We start from the raw sequence: 16,195 nt of genomic DNA on the forward strand, positions 1-16,195 counted from the left end.
AGGATATCACCACATGCGCTCAGGAACACTTCAGAAAACAGCTGTCAGTATCTACAGTTCATCGCCACATCTGTAAGTGCAAGTTAAAACTCTACTATGAAAAGCGACAGCCATTTATCAACAACACCCAGAAATGCCGCCGGCTTTGATGGGCCCAAGCTCATCTAAGATGGACTGATGGAAAGTGGAAAAGTGTTCTGTGGTCTGATGAGTCCACATTTCAAATTGTTTTTGGAAGCTGTGGACGTTGTGTCCTCCGGAACAAAGAGGAAAAGAACCATTCAGATTGTTCTAGGCGCAAAGTTCAAAAGCCAACATCTGTGATGGTATGGGGGTGTATTAGTGTCCAAGGCATGGGTAACTTACACATCTGCTAAAAGGTACATACAGGTTTTGGAACAACATATGTTGCCATCCAAGCAACGTTATCATGGACGCCCCTGCTTATTTCAGCAAGACAATGCAGTTTCTCAGTTTGAACATTAAATATCTTGTCTTTGCAGTCTATTCTTTTTTTTCTTTTTCTTTGCAGTCTATTCAATTGAATATAAGTTGAAAAGGATTTGCAAATCATCGTATTCTCTTTTTATTTACGAATTACACAACGTGCCAACTTCACTGGTTTTGGGTTTTGTAAGAAAGTAATGTATTTAGAAGGTCGATAGACAGTTTTTTGTATGCTCTAGCTATAAAACATTTAGATTCCTACTTAGCGAAAATGAATTTATCATTTACAAACTCCTTATTTGTTAAATATGTACAACTGCACCAATAAAAGTTTTAAATGGACGAAGGCTTCAGACACACTTCACTAAACTGTCATCCTGGTTGCCGAATATTTCGTTGACCACATTATAAACTCCTCACCGAGCTTATATGTTTGCAGGAAGTTAGGTGGAAGTTTGTATTCTTACATGTGTGCAAGCTACATAGGCCTTCCGTACAATTTGTACCAAAAAAGCAATACTTATTAGACACAGGCAATTAATAATTGCATCTATTTTGTATTATGCTGTATGGATTTCTTCTCCAGCTACAACCCTGAGCAGAGAGCACTTCGATGCAGCTAATTAATCCCATCCTAGGTGCAAAGAGAGCTTTTTCAAGGGAACAAGACCAAGGTCTTTTGGCAAACGTTCTTCATGAAAGTGTAAAATGTTTATCGCTTAATGACTTCGTCACCTGCACAGAAGTTGTGCGAGTGTTTTACAATTACTCAACGTCAAAAGGAGCTTTTTTGAGAAGTGCGGTGTTTACGATCACATCCAAGGTGGCTTCATTCAGTCCCTCCTGCATGTTCAGGAAACACGTAGGGAGCCATTCATGTACATGTACTTGAATAAACCAAGTACCTGATCTGAACTCTCATTCCCGCCATGGCTTTGGCAGTGAAGCTGAAAACTTTTTTTTCCATTATCAATTATCCTAAAACTAATAAAATAATCCACTGTGAGTTGCTGAGATCGAGACAAGACCAAGATTTTCTTTTTCAAATGTATTTATTTTTTTATTTTTTTTCTATTAATCTTCATCTGTCTTACTGGTATTCCATGAAATGCTCAGTCATTCACAAACCAGTATGGGGCGAGGGTCAGAACAACATTTCTCAACGAGCTATTGCAAGGAATTTAGGGATTTCACCATCTACGGTCCGTAATATCATCAAAAGGTTCGGAGGTTCTAGAGAAATTATTGCATGTAAGCAGCAAGGCTGAAAACCAACACCTTCGATCCCTTAGGTGGTACTGCATCAATGTGGAAAGGATATCACCACATGGGCTCAGGAACACTTCAGAAAACCACTGTCAGTAACTACAGTTTGTCGCTACATCTGCAAGTGCAAGTTAAAACTCTACTATGCAAAGCAAAAGCATTTATCAACAACACCCAGAAATGCTGCCGACTTTGCTGGGCCCGATCTCATCTAAGATGGACTGATGCAAACTGGAAAAGTGTTCTGTGGTCTGACGAGTTCACAATTCAAATTGTTTTTTGGAAACTGACTGAGGAAAAGAACCATCCGGATTGTTATAGGCGCAGAGTTGAAAAGCCAGCATCTGTGATGGTATGGGGGTGTATTAGTGCCCAAGGCATGGGTAACTTACACATCTGTGAAGGCACCATTAATGCTGAAAGGTACATACAGGTTTTGGAGCAACATATGTTGCCATCCAAGCAACGTTATCATGGACGCCCCTGCTTATTTCAGCAAGACAATGCCAAGCCACGCGTTACAACAGCGTGGCTTCATAGTAAAAGAACGCGGGTACTAGACTGGCCTGCCTGTAGTCCAGACCTGTCTCCCATTGAAAATGTGTGGCGCATTATGAAGCCTAAAATACCACAACGGAGACCCCCGACTGTTGAACAACTTAAGCTGTACATCCAGCAAGAATGGGAAAGAATTCCACCTGAAAAGCTTCAAAAATTGGTCTCCTCAGTTCCCAAACGTTTACTGAGTGTTGTTAAAAGGAAAGGCCATGTAACACAGTGGTAAAAATGTCCATGTGCCAACTTTGTTGCCATCTGTTGCTGCCATTAAATTATAAGTTAATGATTATTTGCAAATTAAGTTTCTCAGTTCGAACATTAAATATCTTGTCTTTGCAGTCTATTCAATTGAATATGAGTTGAAAATGATTTGCAAATCATTGTATTCTGTTTTTATTTACGAATTACACAATGTGCCAACTTCAGTGGTTTTGGGTTTTGTAAGACCACAATTATTCTCTAAGAATTGTGTTTTGTGGTACTATTTGTGGCTGTCTGGAACAGTTTAGTTGGGTTTGCATTATTTCTTCGGGGGAAAATTAGATTTTGTTTTTGTACGATTCGGTCTTCGTCTGACCTTTCGGAACGGATTACTATCGAGGTACCACTTTTGGCATTATTTGTAAATAACACTACTAAATTGTGTTCAGAAGAGAACGCACAGGAGCTAATGGAATAAATCACTGGAAATGAACACATTTGGGGAAAAAAAGGGGGTCTCATAAAAACATACACTGAACTTCCGAACTCAATTAAAAATAAAAAAATCCTGCTATTTGATAAACGTGGAAAAGACACTCGAACGCAAATACAAGCAGATGGTGCAGGCTCTGACAGGGTGCATAAAAACCTATTTCTAGGTTTTAGAATTGATGATGAAAATTAAACTCACATTAAAATATAAAACACAAACAGTCAAGAGGCACTTTGATATTGAATCGAGCGAAACATGACCTGAACCACAAATCACTTGACACTCTTTACTGCTCATTTTTGTTACCATTTTTTTTATTATTGTGTAGCCATATGGGGAATTATTATTATTATTATATAATTAATAAATACAAACACACAGTACATTCACTAACCATACTGCAACAAGAACAGTTATGATTGAGAACACACAAACCTGTGTTTTAATGCCATGAAATATTGAAATCTACTAATCTACTTCATTTACAAGCATGGCAAACATAATAGTTAACTTTTGTTATCAAGGGAGGGTACATACGTCACGTTTATTAACAGTAAATTCAAAAGATCTGGATGCCTGTGCAACACACATTTTTTTAGCTGTTCAATATGTGGAGTAAAATTATGGAACTTAAGCAATGTACTGTATTTTCCATATTATATAGCACAGCGATATATTAGCCTCACCTACTAAATTTTAGAATATTTTTTTTTTCCCATATATTAGCCGCACTGGGCTAGAAGCCGCAAATATAAACGTTGTGTAATGAGTTATTTACACAAAAAGATGTTGTAAATATTTATTTACATACCTTAATTTTGTGACACGGCAGTAAAACGGCTGATCTAACAAAACAGAAGTCATCGTCATAGCTGCGGAAGCTAGCTCTCTAATGAGCTAAACAGACACAACTCCACTCCACGACGATGTTTTGGTGAATTTACTGTGAAATTTGTGAAACTGAAACAATTTCAAAAATAATGCCCTTGTAAGTTAATAATACTAACAAAGACATGTGTACATGTGTTAGCATATTAGCTAATGCTCACAACGCTAGCTTGATTACATTACGATAGCACATACAAATATGTATGAAATCACTCCTACAGACATCACACATGGGACGGTTTAGTACGTATGAATTGTTTTAGGTGTATTGTAAAACTTACAAACGTTGTTTGAAGTGATACATGAAGAAACCATATGAGTAGAAACGCTATGGACGACTAGAACACGGAACATTTGTACTTCCAGACGGTGCCTGTAACACGGCAGTAAAATGGCTGATCAAACAAAACAGAAGTGACCCACTAGCTGCGGAAGCTAGCTCTCCAATCAGCTAAACAGACACAACTCCACTCCACAATGATGTTTTGGTGAATTTACTGTGAAATTTGTGAAACTGAAACAATACAAAAATAATGCCATTGTAAGTTAGTAATACTAACACAGACACTTGTAAACGTGTTAGCATATTAGCTGATGCTCACGACGCTAGCTTGATTACATTATGATAGCACATACAAATATGTATGAAATCACTCCGACAGACATCACACATGGGACGGTTTAGTACGTATGAATTGTTTTAGTTATATTGTAAAACTTACAAACGTTGCTTGAAGTGATAAACGAAGAAACCATATGAGTAGAAACGCTATAGACGACTAGAACACGGAACATTTGTACTTCCAGTTCAAGGCACTAAACAAAAGGAAATAAACCTTCAAACCGCAGCACCTGTAGTGAGGGGACTCGTCCAAAAGATGGCGCCATAGCACAAACAATAACACACCTTTTCAGTATCTCTGCTTGTATTATTAAAACTATGTGTTAAATACAGAACATATTGCTGTCCATAAATTATCTGCACCGTTTTATAGGTTGCATGGTTGAAAGCGTAGGGAAAAAAATAGCGGCTTATAGTCGGGAAAATATGGTTCTTAAATTAGCCAGTTTTAGAAACTGTACAAAGCATAGTGTGTTTAGAAGCTATATGAAGGAAGCTGGGTTCTTTATTGGAATTCAATCCTTATATTCATTATGGTTATTATACACTAATATTATGTATTGCGTACTCATGTACTGATTATACAATGCTATTGTCTGTATGTATTCCTGTATTTATTATTTAAAAAATGTGTTATCTATTAATTTACCTTCTTTATTCTTTTTCTTTTATTAGAAAATGGTAACATGACAACATGTTAAACCTTGGAAATGAGCAGACTATACCAGGAAAGGATTTGGGTTAAATACGTTCTGCTTTTTACTGCTCCTTTACTGGCATGGGATGTTCCTTAATGTAACTATTAGAAAAGAAACCATAGCATTGTCATGATTCTCTACGTCAATTTTGGCTTTTATTTTTTGAGAGGCGGAAAGATATCAACTGTTGTGCACATTTCCCCCCTAAATGCTGACCTTTGCAGACGTGGAAAAACGTGGATATTGCAATTTCCATCTTATTTTTAGAAAAAAAGAAATACATTTACATTTAGTGAACACAAAACGCCATGTCTCATCAGCTTCAGTAAAAGGTTGATGCACCAAAACTAAAAGGTCATCTGTGGTTGCCATGGAAATGACATTGTGTAAAATGCAAAATGACAACATATTGTTCAAATCAGGTTTGCTGGTCAAACTAAAAATAGCGTGCACCTTGTTGTACTAAAGTGGCCCCTTGTGGAAAAGTATAGTGTAGTTCTGATTTACAGGCTCTGTAAAAACATAAAAGCAGCAGCACCTCCGGAGTTTTACCTGCTCAAAGACTTTCCGTGGATGAGGGAAGTCTCGGTTTTCCAGTCCTCAAGTTGGTAGCTGTGAGAAAAAAAAAGAATAATATTACTTTGAATCATAATAATTTGGAATGTAGCCATATAAACTCAGCAACACTAATCTCTTGAATTGATAATTACCTCTCTTAGGAGGTTATGTACAAAACCCAAAATCAGTTCAAATGTATATACTTGTTCTTATGCTTTCTGAGCTCACTATGGTCACCGCTCGCTGTACATATCCTACCAAGTGAGACCTACACTGTTATAATGTCCATTTCTCAGATGATATAATTGTTGATGACTGAAGTACGCTGATAGCAACCCAATCTAACCCCCCCCCCGTCCCAACCCCCTCCACATCCCACCCCCCTGATTGTAAATAATGTAAATAATTCAATGTATATACTCTGATGATTAACTTGTGTGATGACTGTATTATGCTGATAGTATATATTTGTACCATGAATTGATTAACGTGGACCCCGAATAAGTTGAAAAACTTATTTGGGTGTTACCATTTAGTGGTCAATTGTACGGAATATGTACTGTACTTTGCAATCTACTAATAGAAGTTTCAATCAATCAATCAAACCTTAGATGGTGAAATCCCTAAATTCCTTGCAATAGCTCGTTGAGAAATGTTGTTCTTAAACTGTTCGACAGTTTTGCTCACGCATTTGTTCACAAAGTGGTGACCCTCGCCCCATCTTTGTTTGTGAATGACTGAGCATTTCATGGAAGCTGCGTTCTTACCCAATCATGGCACCCACCTGTTCCCAATTAGCCTGTTCACCTGTGGGATTTTCCAAATAAGTGTTTGAGGAGCATTCCTCAACTTTCTCAGTCTTTTTTGCCACTTGTGCCAGCTTTTTTGAAACATGTTGCAGACATCAAATTCCAAATGAGCTCATATTTGGAAAAAATAACAAAGTTTACCAGTTCAAATGTTAAAGGCCTACTGAAACCCACTACTACCGACCACGCAGTCTGATAGTTTATATATCAATGATGAAATCTTAATATTGCAACACATGCCAATACGGCCGGGTTAACTTATAAAGTGCAATTTTAAATTTCCCGCTAAACTTCAGGTTGAAAACGTCTATGAATGATTACGTATGCGCGTGACGTCAATCGTTGAACCGGAAGTATTGGTACACCATTGAATCCAATACAAAAAGCTCTGTTTTCATCTCAAAATTCCACAGTATTCTGGACATCTGTGTTGGTGAATCTTTTGCAATTTGTTTAATGAACAATGAAGACTGCAAAGAAGAAAGTTGTAGGTGGGATCGTGTATTAGCAGCAGACTACAGCAACACAACCAGGAGGACTTTGAGAAGGATAGCAGACGCGCTAGCCGGCGACCTCACCTTGACTTCCTCCGTCTCCGGGCCGCCGACCGCATCTATGATCGTCGCTGAAACGCAGGTGAGCACGGGTGTTGATGAGCAGATGAGGGCTGGCGTAGGTGGATAGCTAATGTTTTTAGCATAGCTCTGCAGAGGTCCCGTTGCTAAGTTAGCTTCAATGGCGTCGTTAGCAACAGCATTGTTAAGTTTCGCCAGCCTGGAAAGCATTAACCGTGTAGTTACAGGTCCATGGTTTAATAGTATTGTTGATTTTCTGTCTATCCTTCCAGTCAGGGGTTTATTTATTTTGTTTCTATCTGCATTTAAGCCCGATGTGCTATCACGTTAGCTCCGTAGCTAAAGAGCTTCGCCAATGTATTGTCGTGGAGATAAAAGTCACTGTGAATGTCCATTTCGCGTTCTCGACTCTCATTTTCAAGAGGATATAGTATCCGAGGTGGTTTAAAATACAAATCCGTGATCCACAATAGAAAAAGGAGAAAGTGTGGTATCCAATGAACCCTTGTACCTAAGTTACAGTCAGAGCGAAAAAAGATACGTCCTGCACTGCACTCTAGTCCTTCACTCTCACGTTCGTCATCCACGAATCTTTCATCCTCGCTCAGGGAGACTCCCGGTATTCAGCGCCTCTCCCGATAACTTCCCGGCAGAAATTTTCTCCCGACAAACTCCCGGTATTCAGCCGGAGCTGGAGGCCACGCCCCCTCCAGCTCAATGCGGACCTGAGTGGGGACAGCCTGTTCTCACGTCCGCTTTCCCACAATATAAACAGCTTGCCTGCCCAATGACGTCATAACTGTAGAATGATCGAGGGCGAGTTCTTGGTTTCTTATGTGGGTTTATTGTTAGGCAGTTTCATTAACGTCCTCCCAGCGCGGTAACAACACACAACAACAGCAGTCACGTTTAGTCTACCGTAAAGCAGTTATTCTGCCGTAAACAGCCATGTTGTGACACTCTTAAACAGGACAATACTGCCATCTACTGGATAGCCTCCAGAACACTGAAATTCAAGTATTTCTTTTATTTATATGTATAATAAAATAAATATATATATATATAGCTAGAATTCACTGAAAGTCAAGTATTTCATATATATATATATATATATATATATATATATATATATATATATGAAATACTTGAGTTGGTGAATTCTAGTTTAAATGTATTCCCCTCTTAACCACGCCCCCAACCACGCCCCCCGCCCCACCCCCCACCTCCCGGTATCGGAGGTCTCAAGGTTGGCAAGTATGGTGTAAACAATGGGGAAATGTGAGGAGCCCTTCAACCTGTGACGTCACGCTACTTCCGGTACAGGCAAGGCTTTTTTTATCAGCGACCAAAAGTTGCGAACTTTATCGTCGATGTTCTCTACTAAATCCTTTCAGCAAAAATATGGCAATATCGCGAAATGATCAAGAATGATCATAGAATGGATCTGCTATCCCCGTTTAAATAAAAAAAATAATTTCAGTAGGCCTTTAAGTATCTTGTTTTTTAAGTTTATTCAATTGAATATGGGTTGAAAAGGATTTGCAAATCATTGTATTCTGTTTTTATTTACGATTTACACAACGTGGTTTGTATTGTTAGGATTACCTGTATTATTATCCACCAATGATAATCCTAAATGGGGCCACAAACTAAATATTGTTTAGGACCATACAAATGAGTAAACTCACAGTTGTTAGTGTGTATTGTTGAAGCATTATGTATTGAGTTGTAGAGAGAGGTGGTCTTCAAAACGTACCGTAAGTAATATTGAACTCCGATGGGGGTGAAAACTTAATTCAAGCAGTTTTAATACGAACCCACATATTTAGCTGCACGGAAAGACGATTAATTGCACGGCAGTATTATACTGCATTAGTTTTATCTGTGTGTACCTAACAAATTGAGCAGCGAGAGTGTATGCTAATGAGAAATAACAGTGTGGGCAGGATGAAGAGGATGTTCACACCATTGGCATACCAAGCAGATGCTGATCAGCATAAGCTTTCGGTTTCCTGCATAGACCTTTGATGATGAATGCCAGGCGCCGCTCTGCTGATGGAAACGTCTGCTTCCTGCTCAGCAGACCAGCAAAGACACTCAACGGAATATGAAAATCGTTGTATTAGAAAATGATAAAAGTAAAGTATTTTTCATGTGTCTGCTTGAACAAAAAATAGTATTAGAAAAAACATTGAGGCGATTGTTCAATGGGAATCATTTCACCTGAATGGAATCTACGCTCGCTGCATAAACACCTACCGTCCGCAAAACTGACAAGAGTTTTTTCGACAGTCATTTACCGTATTTTCCGGGCCATAGGGCGCACCGGATTATAAGGTGCACTGCCTATGAGTGGGTCGAGTCAGGTCTATTCTCATACAAAAGGTGCATCTGATTATAGGGCGCATTAAAGGGTTCATATTATGATTTATTTTCTAAATGTAAATCACTTCCTTGTGGTCTACATAACATGCAATGGTGGTTCTTTGGTCAAAATGTTGCAAAGATTATGTTTTGCAGATCATCTTCAAGCCGCTTTCTGACAGTCGCTTCAGGATGCGCCGTTTTGTGGGCGGTCTTATTTATGTGGGGTGTCTTTTATCCGTCATCTTTGTTGTAGCGGTGTAGCGTGCAAGAGCGGGGGTGGAAGAAGTGTCAAAAGATAGAGCTAACTGTTTTAATGACATTCAGACTTTATTTAAATCAATAAAGGAGCAGCATATCCTCATCCGTGGCTCACTAGTGCAATAATAAAGCCGGAAATGGGTCCTGTGAAAAAACGAAACTTTCTAATAACTAAAGTTCCTTGGGTGAATAATGTTAACTCACTATACCGGTATGTTTTAGCGCTTTCATGTCGAGTTTACTAACAGATATAAGTAAGAACTTTACACTACTTTATATTAGAAATGGCAACAGCGGAGGATGACAGGTTGACAGTGTCAAATTTAATGAACAAACCATTCAAAGCAACTTAGAATCGTTTTTTATTTCCCCCGTTTATGAAAGTGAAATCACAGAAATTGTAAATTCTCAGAAAAACAAGAAGTCAACAGACTGCTGTGACTTGGACTTTTCTCTGATCAAAGAAATTGTTGATTTTATAGCTGTTCCCTTCACTTATATATGTAATATTTCTTTCATAAAAGGTGTTTTCCCAAAAAAAATGAAAACGGCAAAAGTTATTCCCATCTTCAAAAGTGGAGATAAGCATCAGTTCACCAACTATAGGCCTATTTCTTTACTCTTACAATTTTCAAAAGTCCTTGAAAAATTATTTGTGTCAAGATTAGACAGTTTTATTGATAAGCATCACTTGCTAAGTGAACACCAATACGGTTTTCGACCAAACAGGTCCACTACCATGGCAGTGATGGAACTAGTTGAGGAGGTAACCACTGCAATTGATAAGAGGAAGTTTGTTGTTGGCGTTTTTATTGACCTGAGCAAGGCCTTTGACACCATCGATCACACATTACTTTTAAACAAAATGCAGAGATATGGTTTTAGAGGTCTTGCTCATGATTGGTTGAAGAGTTATCTTGGTGGCAGAGGTATGTGCATATGAAAAATGTAGATTCAGATAACCAGATTATAACACATGGAATACCCCAGGGTTCTGTATTGGGACCAAAATTGTTTTTATTGTATATTAATGATATCTGCAAAATCTTTAAAAAACTCAACTGTATTCTCTTTGCTGACGATACAAGTCTGTACTGTTCTGGGCAAGACCTTGGCCAACTCTTAGAGATTGTAGAGAGTGAACTCCACATTATAAAGCAATGGTTTGATGCCAATAAACTGTCAATCATCCTAAATAAAACAAAATATATAATTTTTGGAAATAGGAAAAATAACATACAGTGTCATATAAGAATTGATGATATGGAGATAGAAAGGGTGTATTCAACAAAATTTTTGGGAATCTATATAGATGATAAATTAAATTGGAAACTGTACATAAATATACTTAAGACAAAGATGGCAAAAAATATTGCTATGTTACATAAAATCAAAAACTTTGTAAATCAAAAGGCTCTTAATATGTTATATAATTCTTTCGTACTCCCTTATCTTAATTATTGTGTTGAAATCTGGGGTAACAATTACAAAACAAACATCAACTCTATATTCTTACTTCAAAAGAAAGCGATTAGAATTGTAAATTATGCAGATTATCATGACCATACCAATGCTCTGTTTATTAAATTAAAAACATTAAAACGGCACGATCTTGTTGACCTCAACACTGCTATTGTGATGTACAAAGCTCATAACCACATGCTGCCTGGGTGTCTACAGGAGAGGTTCAAACCCAGAGAGAATCCCGATGACCTCAGAGGTTCAGCTGTCTTTCAGAAAGCTAAGATAAGAACGAGCTTAAAAAGTAGATGTGTTTCTGTCAGGGGGGTTCAACTGTGGAACAGCTTGGATAATTCCTTAAAATGTTCCAGTTCCATTCACACATTTAAAAAACACTTTAAGACCAATGTCTTGAAAAAATATATCCCTCTTGAAACAACACAGTAGTTAATACTATGATCAATGTTAATTAAAATACTAAATGTGGGATATAAATAATAATGGAAGTGTAATTGTTTGTATATAGTATATAAATTGGTACAAAGGTTTAACACGTGTACAAGGATATTTCACATGCCTTTACTGTGTATATAATTGAACTGTGTTTATGTTGTGTATAATGTGTATTTATAATATGTTGTACAAAGGACATTTAATAATTTTCGGAAGTTCATTTTGTACAAAGGACACTTCATAATTTTCGGAAGTTCATCTTGTACTTTGACATTGTTTATAGGGTTAGGCGCAATAAGTGTTCAACTTCAGTAAACCCTTTCGGTCTGCAACATTTTCATTTTCAATCTATGAATGTACAACTGTTTGTTTATTTTGTTGACGATTGACCGAAGAAATAATAATAAAATGAATGTCCCATAACAAGAAGATAGAGAAAAAGAAGAAGCTTATCGGCTACGGTGTCGGCACGGACTACAAAGGCGGACGCGGGCAAATTTTCTGAATTTAGGCAGATCCCAAATACAGATGAGCATGTACCAGAAGGCAAGAAAAGTTGCTTGTGCATAAAATTGCGAAACAAAACACCAGATAATATGTCTTACCTTATACACAATACCAAAACTTTCTAATAACTAAAGTTCCTTGGGTGGATAATGTAAACTCACTATACCTGTATGTTTTAGCGCTTTCATGGCGAGTTTACTGACGGATATAAGTAAGAACTTTACACTACTTTCTATTACAAATGGCAACAGCGGAGGATGAATGTCCCATAACAAGAAGATAGAGAAAAAGAAGCTTATCGGCTACGCCGTCGGCACGGACTACAAAGGCGGACGCGTGCAAATTTTCTGAATTTAGGCCGATCCCAAATACAGATCAGCATGTACAAGAAGGTAAGAAAAGTTGCTTGTGCATAAAATTGCGAAACAAAACATCAGATAATATGTCTTACCTTAAACACACACCATAATAATACTCGTATGTTGAAGCACAGTACAATCCATCAAGTGTTGCGGCTTCATAGCTTATCAAAGTTGTACTAAAACATTTTTGATGGATTTTTGAGCGCTGTGTGTAATGTTCTATATTTTCAATGGAACATATAACATTTTGTTGTTGTTTACTTGAGTCATATTGCAGTCTACACACATAGCTCTTATGCAGTGGCGTGCCGTCACTAGAGGCAGGGGAGGCACGGCCTCACCTGCCATCATGGAAAGAAAAAAAAAGTAAAAAGAAAAAAAAAAAAATTAAATTGTTATATGTAACCAGTGATAATACTAAAGTTATTTTCCATTTAACTTCACCAGTTTTAGATTATTTTTATTTTTATTTTCACATTTGCCGTTCAAATACTGAGAAGAGACGGTGCGGTGATCAGCAGCCAGTTGAGGCACGTCACTGATTTGTGCCTCAACATGGATTGTGCGCAATGACTCGGCTAACTGCTGGCCTGCTGTGCAGTGAGACCGTATTGCTATATGAATTATATTATACATTTCCATAGTTTAGTTAGCTGAGGTGTATAATGTACAGTGTATTTTGTCAACATCTGTATGTGTGTAACGTATTTCTTGTGCTGAGCGATCATAAAACTGGAGGCTCGTCTCATAACCCCGCCTCCTGGTGCCAAGCACCTCCGCCGCAGAATACACCCCCGACGGGAGCGCCGCGGCCACACCAACCAAAGCCCACACCCAAACCCTCCACGTGCAAGACTGAATCCACCCAAAAAAAGTCACTTAACAAGAAGCCAAAAAGTGCAAAAACAACAATGCTCGCGCTGCAGGAGCCGCAAACGACCGCAGGGACACAACATTAGGTACACCTGCACTGCAGGTTCATATGTTTGTAAATCTGACTGTGATGATGCAGTCGTGCCTCACCAGACATTAACCTCACCGCACGCCACTGCTCTTATGTGTGACTGCCATCTACTGGTCACACTTATCAGTTCACCATGTACCGAATAAAATAGCTTTGAGGTCAGTAAGCACAACCAAAATTATTTCGTACATTAGGCACATCGGGTTATAAGGTGCACTGTCGAGTTTTGAGAAAATAAAATTATTTCAAATGTGCCTTACAGTCCGAAAAATACGGTATGTGTTTGTGGCCCAACGTGAACACGATTACATTTCAAGATAACTGTTAGGTGGCGGCATGCATCATAACAACACTTCCTAACACAGGTCATATGCACCTGGGGTCTCATGTATTAGGAGTTGCGTAAATGTTCAACAAAAAATACACGTACCTTCAAATCCACAAAACAGCTTACGCAAGTAAAAATTCAGATTTATAAAAGTGTGTGCACACACAAATCCGAGCACATTTTTTCTTACATCGCCATTAACTTTATATTGATCGCAGGATTTTGCTTGACTTAGCAAGCTAAGACCCTTCCCAGGCCACGCCCCATACATAGACAAATCCTATTAAAAGTAGCCATGTGCCTGAGATCTGCACGCTCTACCCAATCAGAACTCAGTATGAGGCACTTCTTTCTCAAGATTCCAGCAAAAAGAGAGTAGTGAGTTTAAAAGCCTGCCATTGCTCCGAGAACTGAACAAGAATAAATGGTCAGGTCAGGAAAAAAGTGAAGAAGAAGATGGATATGTGCATGGCCAAAACAGACGAGCGTGGCCGGAGCTAAATTAGCGTTGCACCCCGTTTGAAAAGATATTCGCTGCAATGGTACGTAAAACTTTAGAAGAGGCGGATGACTCTGATTAGTCCCGATTAAAACATTTGTGTAACGTACAAAAAAATGTGTTCCTACAATAGCCTGCTTACAGCCAGATTAGAGTTTCATGCAAATGTTATGTAATATTTGGTTTGCAAGCTTTTAAATTTAAACATGCTAGCGCTATCAAAAAGGATACGAAAAACGGTGACTCTTGTTTGATTACTCAATGTATTATTACAACCCAAGAGAACTACTAATACTAATAAGCCACAGACACTTTTAACATGTTAGCATATTAGCTAATGCTAAAGGCGCTAGCTTCATTAAATTGCAAGTAGCACATACAAATATGCATGAAAACACTCCTACAGACACATGGGACGGTTTAGTAAGTATGAACAGTGTGTTATACTTTAAAACTTACAAACGTTGCTTGGAATGAAAAGCTATTGTAGTGTAGGAAAAAAGTAGCGGTTTATAGTCTGGAATATATATATATATATATATATATATATATCAGTGGAGGCTGGTGACTTCCAGAATTGAGGAGGCCATTTTTTTCCGCTTGCTCACTTCACTCGCGATGGAATGTTCCCTGTTCTCTTATCTGTCTTTGTGCTGGCCAAAGGCATACTATTTGGAGTGTAAGCTACAGTCAGAAAGTTCTTGCTGATGCAATTCATTGTGCAGAGCTTAGCCTTGTGCCTTCCTGAAGAAATTACATTGCTGTAAGTCTATGAGCCTGCCTGATAATTAAGCTGAGAAATGACATTTGGATGTTATATAAACGCCAAGTGAACATGTGTAAAAGGCAGGAATTTTAATTATGTAGTTAAAAACAATTTTGTTTAGCTTACATTTTTCATTCTTCTACAGCTTCAACATGTAATCACCAATTTAATCAAGTTTAGCATATAAAAAAGATAAGATAACACTTTCTTTATCATATGTAGTTTTATTCAATATATTTAATATAAAATATGTAAAAATATGGTTCCAGTTGGCTTTATCTGCTGAGAAACACAGACAAAATGGAGTGTTATTACTACTGAGAACTAGTGGTGTAACACTGGTAGAGACATCTAATTAGTTCAACTCACATCTGGTTTAGCTGAGGGGCGGCATGCTCTCTCCTGGACTCCACTCCACAGGTTGGTGCTGGCTTCATTTACTGAGAAATACAGGACATGAAATTTTGTGTTATTACTACTGAGAACTAGTGGTGTAACACTGCTATTACTACTGAGAACTAGTGGTATAACACTGGTAGAGATTTCAACCCACCTCTGGTTTAGCTGAGGGGCGAGGGGCTCTCTCCACGACTCCACTCTACGGGTTGCAGCTGGCTTCATCTACTGAGAGACATGAAATGGAGTGTTATTACTACTGAGAACTAGTGGTGTAACACTGGTAGACACCCAGTTCATCCAAAAAGTAATTCAGATTGTACTGCAATTTCTTGAGAGCAAAGTAGTGAGAATACTCACAGGTCGTGTGGATCCAGAACGTGTCCAACTCAGCCATCCATCCCCAGATTAAAAAAAAACTGCATCTAGGTTGAACTCCATCCTCCTCTTCCACTGGATTCGGACCCAAGCCACCACCACAAGCACCTGTTCCATGTACATTTTCCTCTCTCACATCCATTTTGCCTGGCTAATCTAGGCTTGCTCGAACACACACAGCTAACTGGATGGAAAACAATGAGCTAAACTTCAACTGTAAAAATGTCCAAACTACAGAGATAAATGTCAATGAGCGATTAGCAGCAGCAGCTTTTGCTTTCGAAATCTGTCTCAGAGATGTTGTCAACTCAAGGAGAAATGCCTGGAGTGAAGGGTTTAAC

The 16,195-nt window shown here is 38.3% G+C and overlaps 1 long non-coding RNA gene across 1 annotated transcript; it reads right to left on the bottom strand.

Annotated features, from left to right (window-relative positions):
- Nucleotides 1-14,962: 14,962 nt before the first annotated feature.
- LOC133658783 (uncharacterized) lies at nucleotides 14,963-15,916 on the bottom strand. The gene is made up of 3 exons (XR_009827531.1): nucleotides 15,634-15,916; nucleotides 15,450-15,520; nucleotides 14,963-15,362 (listed from the first exon to the last, which is right to left on the bottom strand). It is a non-coding gene; the product is annotated as an uncharacterized LOC133658783 (long non-coding RNA).
- Nucleotides 15,917-16,195: the final 279 nt, after the last annotated feature.

This window comes from Entelurus aequoreus, linkage group LG01 (genome assembly GCF_033978785.1).
Source record: "Entelurus aequoreus isolate RoL-2023_Sb linkage group LG01, RoL_Eaeq_v1.1, whole genome shotgun sequence".
Classification (NCBI taxonomy): Eukaryota; Metazoa; Chordata; class Actinopteri; order Syngnathiformes; family Syngnathidae; genus Entelurus; species Entelurus aequoreus.